Here is a 9,283-nt window from a genome sequence, read left to right on the forward strand (position 1 = left end):
TATGTCGTATTGTAACATTTCCTTTTTAAAATTCTGTATTTATTGTAACATTTTTTCATGTTTTTACCAACATAGAAATATCTACTAATTATACTTGTAACGCTAAAAACTTAAATACATATTTAACTTAAGAACTCAAATTCAAAGTTCAAATACAACACAACAATATAAAGTTTTAAGTCAACTAAAATAAACAAAGTTTACAAATTCATCGAAAAGCCACAACTTTAGACCATATTTCTATTTAAACAAAAATAATCTCAGGTTCTAACATCAAATTATCTTCCAACAAGTTTTTGCCTTGCCACAAACAATTCATGTGCTTCTGCTTGTGCTTTCTGTAGCTCCACTGTGAGGGGCTCAACTGATTTGAGGTCAACTTCCATCCTTGCTATTTTGTTCTTAAGACTCCATGCTTTATGTTCTTTTTTATTACAAACACAGACCTTGTGGCAAATAATCTGCAGCTAGATCACCATCTCGATCCCTCCAAACCTCAGCCTCCTATTCTGGTTATTACTTTTCCTGTACATATAGTTATCAACCAAAATTTCTCTAGCTTGGTATATTTTTATAATAATTATTTTCTGTAATTTTTTGCAGGATTTAATCAAAAAGCAAAACGAAAGCTTACATGAACTAATGCCCGAAGATCTCATCCCTAAATTCATTACAATGCCTTGTAAATGTGAGCCATTAATGTAGAGATGCAGAAACAGCCCAAGCCACTGCAAATATAATCACCATCATCTTGTCTTAGCTATTTTTATTTTGCAATCACTTTATTGTAAATACATTATATAATACTACTAAATTTAAATTATTTTTTAGCTCACATCCAGTACTTGCGCGATTTGAACTTTTTTTAGATGGCTTGTATACTTTCAGAAACACTGGAATAAGGCTAGCCACCTGTAAATATGCAATGGTACAACTAGATTAGAGGAATAATCATGATTTCTATCATTTTTAATTAGCACCAACATTTTTATTTAGTACAGGCGTGTTTGATGACAAATTTTCTTTCCCAGAGAACTGTATTTTAAAATCCAAAGGTCAAATAAATAAGAAGTATAAAAATCTAGGCTAGTCACTGTAAAAGTTGCTAGTGCATAGTCTATTTTGAATAAGAGCTCCGACAGTATCATAAGAAATAAATAGATAATTCAGAATCAAACGTGAAGACTATCCACAAATGCAATTTAATGTCCAAGCTTCTATTAAAGGAATAACATGATTTGGAATTCCTATTTATATCTTTAATTTTGTTTTTTTTTGCAATCACATATTATATAGCAGTATATTATCTTATCAAGTAACTCATTAACACTAGCCAAAACTACTAAATGATCTTCCTACTATACAATATTGAACCTAAGTCACAACAAAAATTAGTGTAACTTTACCATAATTTAAAAAATTCTAAATATCATAAAATACAAGACTATATAAATTTAGAAAAATGTAACTAAAATGAGTCTTCCTATTGATTCATGCAATTATTATAAAACAGAAGTAGCAACAATAAAACAAGTATCTACCCAATTCTCTTATCAAAATATACCATTTTAACCAGGGCTGAGTGTAAAATTCACTGGACAACAATGTAAATTGTTGTCCATTGAAATAAATATGTAATTCTAAATCAAGGAAACCACTGAAATAAATTTATACATCATATATAATAAAGGATCAATGATTTTAGTTACAAACTGTATGTAACTAATGATATCAATTCAGGAGTTGCAGTGCAACTTACCAGGTAGTTCAATACGGCGAGAAACATAAGAGCTAATAGTTAGAACCTAGCAAGTGACCAGAGTTTCCATGATGAAACATTACTACCCATGAATCCTATGGGCACTCCCATACAAAGAATCATTATAAAAACCGTTGTCTTTGCTAGAGCATAGCCCTCCATCTTTTTAAAAACTGGGTAATTGATTAATCAAACTCTCGCCTCAGATTACCATCTAGAAATCAAACAGTCTACAAGAGCAGGCATAAAAATGAAGTTGGAAATGACATAAAATTTGAGTTTAAAAATAGAAAAAATCAAAATATACAAAATCAACCATATTTATTAATGTTTTAAATCAAAAGCAAAGATCAAAGCTAAAACATAAAGTTTCATAAGTACTACTTTAGGAAAACTCAAAACCAACTATCTTGGTGTGTAGAAACTACAGTACACCCAATAAAAAATATATGAATACTTACCATGGAGATTCTTGATGAAGTTAGCAACACCATTCTTTTGTGTAAGAGGATCTCTCTTGCTCTACATTATAAATCCTCATAGACTTTCCCTTCAACTTGTAGTAATTGAAGGCTTTCGTAGGTTCCGAAGCTGATCAAAACATACAAACTTGAAATGGATAATTCATTATTTCATCTTAGGCAGATCATCAACACATTTTTTTTATTTGAAGAAAGTGGAATTATCACCTTTTTAATCAAATAAAATATAGATATTCAAATAAAATTAAACAACTTATAAAAATTAAAGTGGAATTATCAACTTCTTAATCAAATACTATATAGATATAGACCTGTTTATCTAACAAATTCCCCCTCTTTTTATATGTGTACATTGGTCTCTATCTCTCTATCGCTCTCTCCCTAATCCTTTTCTTTGTATCATTTTTTAGTCCCCCTTTCTCTACATCTCTGTCTCTCTCCTCTATTTAGATTCTTCAAAAAGATAAAAAGACATAAAATTGCTGATATATATACAAGTATTGAATGAATTAAAGAAAAGAGTACAAACAAAAATCACAAACATATCAAAACACAAAATCAGATACAAAATCATAAAATAATTATAGATTTTACCCGACCCAGCCCACTAAATTAAAAATAAGACAAACTATTAAACATGAACTAAAAACAGACAAACCCTTAAACATGAACTAAAAGTAGACAAGAAAAGAAGGCATACCTCAATAAATATTCAATAAAGCCCAAAACTATAAGCCCTAATTACAAGCGCTATACCCGATTGAAAAGAAAGCCCCAATTTTTCGAACCCTAAAACTCTAATTCGCTCCAAGCCCATAACTACTAGAACCCTATTTTACTCAAACCCGACTGAGAAGACTCCAAGCACTGAACCCTAAATCTCTGAGCTATGAAACCGGCTGCATGTTTTGTGTGTTTATTTAACGAGAGAGAGTGTGAGTGAGCTTCAAGAGAGAGAGTTTTGACAGAGAGTTTATATGTGAGAAAGTGTATTTTACTTTTTGGATTTAGTTTTTACATTTACTTTTTGGACAAAATAATTGAGCGGGATGTTTTTTGGTTTTGGGCCGCCCAAATATGTCAAAGTTCAGCCACCCAATTAGTTTTTATTTTACCGCCTAAATTTTCATTTTTATGGTAACAGTTATTTCAATATCAATGTTAACACCTTTTTATGTTAGAATAAAAATTTGCTTATGTCTGTAGTAACCCTTATTTTAGTATCAATGCTAACAACTTTTTTAATGTTACAACATAAATTTCCTCAGGCCTCTGGTAACATTGTTTAACCTCTACTGCAACGTTAAAAAAATATGTTACCTCAGATCAAATATTAGTAATGTAAGGTAACATTTTTGCCAACACCAAAAAAAGTGTTGGTAAAGGCCATATATGGTGTAGTGCACATATTATTAACTTGTTCTGAGATTTTGATAGCATACATGATTCTCAATAGTGATAAGCCTGTCAATTAGGGTTTTCTAGGGTTTGGGCTTGCCCTTTTAGCAATTAAGGCATGTTCCCCTTCTTCCTCTCTGTTCTGGAAGTTCAATGGGGTTCAAAGATGGCATGCGAGTGTGTTGTTGATCATGACCAGTCTTCAGATTGTTCATGCTCTTGAACACACTTCGGGAGCCGATCCCTTAACTCTTTATGAACTAGTCTGTATTCTTCCCTTTCTTCGGACTGATCCAGCCTGTTGTACTCGGCCTTTCTTTTTTTTTCTCCTTATCTGTTCGGTCCAATAACACGACTAACACTTTCTTATTTTTGGATGCGGGAACATGAATCGGTCTAATGATAAATTCGGGCATTCAACCATTATCTTTGTGCCTAGTGGTCCAGCCCACTTCGGCAACATCGACTCTTTTCCGGCTACCAATAATCCTACGCAGATGAAGAAGAAAAATATAGAAAAATTCTATGATAAGTACCAAATTCCTCGGGGGGTTTATCACCTTTACCATCCAAAGGGGCCAGATTAGGTTTTTAACACCTCTCCGGTTCCAGAAAGCCGTTGAGACTATGCAGTGGAAATTTCTAAAATGGCTTTTAAGTGTGGATTCGGTGTCCCCTTCCTTTAACTATTAAAAAGTCTCTTCAGACAAATTAAAATAGCCTTCGCCCAAATAAATCTGAACAAATTCATTCATATAAACAGCTTCCAATACATATGTTTAGAGGCAAAGATCAAGCCTTCAACTAGGCTATTCTAGTTCCACTATGACTTCCAAAAGAAACAAAAAGTGTGTGGGCTTTTATACTATAGGCCAAAGAGCGGGTCGAGGGGGACTGGTGTTTGATAAACTCCAGTAATAAGAAAAGCCACACCCACTGGTGTTATATCTCCAGCATATACTTGGCGGAGTTCGGGGTTCGGCGTGAGGTCGACCTAGCCTTGCTACTGATGCCCAATATGGAGCTTGAAGAGGCTATGAACTACCAGAATTTGGTATCTCTAGAACTCCTAATTTAAGTAAAACCCATAGCCAAGATCCAGATTGCCTATTTGCCTTATGGGGTAGTGGTAATATTTTCTTGTCTATTCTTCGTATATGCTTTACTTCCTACTATTTTTACTTGTATAAATAAATAATTTTATCTTCTCATGGTTGTTTCAAATATTTGATATCTTTCTTGTGTTTTTGTAATTACAGTATCTACCCGTCAAGAATTCCTGGAGCAAAAGAGGAGAAAGGCTGAGGAAAAGAAGAGGGCCGAAGAGGAGAGGGCTGCTGGTGGAACTGTTCATCCAAAGGGGGCCGACAGCCGAGCTCCTCTTGATTCTACTCCCTCTTCGCCTACAGATTTTTTGGAGGTTACTGGCGAAAAAAGAATGGCCCCTTCAGATCAGCTGGCCGACCCTAGGAAGAGGACCCGTGCCAGGGATGGAGCCATCATTGATACATACTCTCCTAAGTGGGAAGTTCTCTCTTCAGACTCGATTGTCTCAAGGGCTCCAGCTTCGGCTAGGGGAGACAATCCGGATCTTTGTCGTGGCCTCATGCTCCCCAAGGACCAGGTGATCTATGCTGCAGTGGAACCCTTTGATGCATGTATTAAGCTTATGGCTCAACTTTTTTTGGTACATTTTCTTTCTTAGTTTTTACTGTAGTTCTTTTCATTAGCTTTTATCGTTCATTGTTTTAATTCTACATTGTGATTTTTTCAGGCTGTTCCTTGGGCGGTGGCTGTTGCCGACAAGGTTCAAGATATGCAGGCCAGAATGAAGGTCGTGAACCTAGTTGTAGCCAGCGCGACCAATGCTAAAAAAGAGTTAGGCCGTGAGCAGAGGGCTCGAGAGACATCGAAGAATCAGGATTCAGCATTAGCTACAGACAAGAAAAATCTGAAAGAAGAGCTATCCCGGCTTCATAAAAAGGTGGAGTGTAGGAACGCCCAACTGAAGGCCTCTAGGAAGGCGCTCCATAAGGAGAAGAAGGTGATAGAGCTGACCAAGGAATGCTGCTTCCAGATGGGCTTCGACGAGGTTGTTGTCCAGGAAAACAACATAGGCTGAGACTACAAGCTTCTACTTGACGAAAGCATGGAAGACCCCATTGGTAAACCCGCCGATGATGAGCCTTTGGTCGTCTCCTCTGTGCCCGATGAATATATTTCTATATAGTTTTATTATTTAAATTTGTAAACTTATTGTCTTCGGGCTTTGACTACGTTGCCTTAGAGCTTGACTCTTGTTTCCTCGTATATTAGGCCTTAGATCAACTGTAGGGGGTGAATAAAGTTTAAAGAATCAAATCGAAAAAACAAACTCAACATAGTGAACAGTTTCTATATTAATAAATAAAAAACTGATTTCAATACTCTTTCAAAGGATGAACATATATCCTTGGGAACTGCTAAGTTATATGAATGATATATCAATTCAAACACATATATTGTAAACCTAACCCGTGCTTATATACTGCATAGTTACACAATCAATCTAGAAGATATGTTATAATTGAATAAGGAATCCTAATACATGTACAACTATTGATTGCTATAATAAGTAAAGTCCTACACCGACATATCTCTGCAAATATATCCTCCTGTGATATTTTATGATTTCCAGCTTGATCAATACTGATGAGGAATACTGATCAACAAATACTGATGATAAATGCTGATGACATCATCTTTGTCATACTCTGATATCAAGTGTTGATGGCAAACTCTGATAGCTAAATACTGATATCATCAATTTCATCTAACAATCTCCCCAACTTGTGCATTATGTAAATATGTACAAGTTTCTAATTGATGATGTCAAAACTATCTAAATGCAAAAATAAAACATATGTACAATCTTACTATCAGTGTTTTTGACTTTAACTTTAGTTTTCAACCTTTGAAAATCCAGTAGCATCAACAAAGAATTTCTTGAGTAGATTTTCTTCAAGAACATTCAAATACATCTCCATTCACTGTTTGATATACTTGGGCTATTCTGTAGACTCATCATTCTGATAGATAGCAGCTCTGTGATCATGAATATTTGATCTGCCAAGTGACAAATCATCCAGCTTCAAGAATCCAACCTTCTTGCTATTTGAATCGAAAGTAAGAACTTTTATACCAATTGATGTTATCACCCTGGATCCTCTTTTAGGCATATCAAATGTATTTCTATTATCATCAATGTACTTTAGAATGTATTTGGATTTGTAAGTCATTCCTCTCTGCTTCCTGAAATCCATATCTTTTAAATAACTAGACCACCTAGCAGTTGTAGAGTAGATTATCTTTAGTAATGTTATGACATATTCCAATTCTTGCCATAGTTTGTCTCTCATTTGTTCTTGAGAAATCTTCAACCTCTTTCCAGACTCAAGAAAATACAACATCTTTTCTTTTGGCTTATTTATATCATACAAATCAAGCACTTTTTGAATTGAAAGAATCTTCTGTAAATCTTCTGGCTTCACATGTTCACCTATCCCTGTCAGATTCCCAGGCTCCCTTAGAAGTAAAGTATTTTCAGTGAAGTTATCAGCATTTGGAAGTCCTAAGCCACCTCTTCTGCCATCCATTCTAGCTTGTGAATTACCACTGTAGATTTTATTAATGGTCTCAAAAGAATCTCTTTTTGGTGCATGTGTCTTGCTTCCCCATAACAGCTTTTTTTCTCTTTATAGGTCAATTCTGGTTTATCAGTGTTTAATCTCTCTGAATCAAAGTTTGAGTCTATTTCAGGAATAGTATGACCAACTTTTATTTCTTGAGTTGTACTATCAACAACATGAGTAGTATCAGAGGTTGTGACTGGTTGAGCTTCAGCATTTATTTCTCCAACTTGAGCAATGTCAGTGGTTGGAATGATTTATAGTTTCTCAGCTCAATCAGATCCAGGAATCACTTTTCTTTTCTTATGAACCTGATTGGCTTCTTCTTCAAGTACCTTTTCATCATCAGCATCATTAGTAGATGCTGCTTTTGTCTTGGACTTATATTTTGACTTCTCACCAACCTTCTCTTTCCCCTTATACCTCTTATCAACATTTAAAATAGTTTGAGACCTTAGAACATGTCTTTCATCTTTAGTTTGGCTGATTTATTTGATCACTACTCCTTTGGTTGGCCTTTTTCCAGGAATATTAATATATGGTGAGATAATATCAGTATTTGTTATTCTCAAAGATTTGAATTCCTCTTCCATTAACCTTAGTTGCTCAAGATCAACTCTAAGGTTTTCTCTTTCAAAAATCCTTCTACTCACCTCAAAATCATAAGCTGATATTTTAGGATCCTTGTAGAATATAGTTGTCTTATTTCCTTTAAATTTTAGAGTTTGTAAAAAATGACTTCCCTCAGCACCAACTTCTAACTCCTGAACAGCTTGGATTCATCACCATTTGTGACTGTCAGAATTGGCTTTGTAGTCACAGTCAGTTCTTTGGTTACTGTTGTAGATTTCTTCCTTCCGGCTCCACCACTTTTTTTTCCTTCACTTCTTCTTTGGATAGTGGATTTAGAAGTACCACTAGAGCCAGTAATTTCTCCGCCCTTGTACCTCCCAAGTAACTTTCCACCTTTACTCCCACCATCTGCAACATCATCCTTATCATCAGCTTTTAGCAGGAGCTGTTTGAATTTAGATTTTGAAATTATCTCCCCTTTTTTGGCATCATCACCGAGCAGGAGGGAGACAATCAATTTCATTGATTGTTAGACCTCATCCAATTTCCCAGACATCTTATCCCGAGTTCTTTGGTTACTGTTATAGATTTCTTCCTTCCGGCTCCACCACTTTTTCTTCCTTCACTTCTTCTTTGGATAGTGGATTTATAAGTACCACTAGAGCCAGTAATTTCTCCGCCCTTGTACCTCACAAGTAACTTTCCATCTTTACTCCCACCATCTGCAACATCATCCTTATCATCATCTTTTAGTAGGAGTTGTTTGCATTTAGATTTTGAAATTATCTCCCCTTTTTTGGCATCATCACCAAGCAGGAGGGAGACAATCAACTCCATTTATTGCTAGAACTCATCCAATTTCCCAGACATCTTATCCCGAGTTGCTTCCAATTTAGTTTGATTAACTTTAATTTTCTCCTGTCTGGAAATGATAGGCATCAACCTTTTTTTTGCAGATCATGCTCTAATTTTAATTTAATCTCATGAAATGCATCTTTGAGAGCATCCGATTGGTTTTGAGCCTTAGCTTGTGTAGAATGGAAAGATTTAATCATGATGGTGGAAGCTTTTAGATGAGCAAGCAATGATGAATTCTTGATTTGTTACTCAGCTATCTTTTAGTGCTTCGAAGCATTATGAAGAGTCATTGGATAAATGTGATCTTTCCATTTGGAGTTCCATTCCTCAGCTTCATAAGCTTTAGAGATTTCAGCTACCATTGCATTCATCATCTTTTACCTCTCATTTTCTAGCATATCTTCAGGAAATATAATTTTATCCAAATCTGTATCAGGATCTAGATCAACATTGATCTTGGAGAAATCAACATCATTTCCATCATCAGAATCACTATCAAGAATTAAATCGTCATCAATAACTGGTTCTTTTAACTTCTGTGCTAC

The 9,283-nt window shown here is 35.0% G+C and overlaps 1 long non-coding RNA gene across 1 annotated transcript; it reads right to left on the minus strand.

The window, feature by feature from the left end:
• Nucleotides 1–286: 286 nt before the first annotated feature.
• On the minus strand, nucleotides 287–3,212 carry LOC141723415 (uncharacterized). Its single transcript, XR_012576273.1, has 6 exons — nucleotides 2,942–3,212; nucleotides 2,221–2,350; nucleotides 1,760–1,989; nucleotides 837–912; nucleotides 635–728; nucleotides 287–525 (listed from the first exon to the last, which is right to left on the minus strand). It is a non-coding gene; the product is annotated as an uncharacterized LOC141723415 (long non-coding RNA).
• Between the last annotated feature and the right edge of the window lie 6,071 nt (nucleotides 3,213–9,283).

The sequence above is a fragment of the Apium graveolens genome, chromosome 5, assembly GCF_009905375.1.
Source record: "Apium graveolens cultivar Ventura chromosome 5, ASM990537v1, whole genome shotgun sequence".
Lineage (NCBI taxonomy): Eukaryota > Viridiplantae > Streptophyta > Magnoliopsida > Apiales > Apiaceae > Apium > Apium graveolens.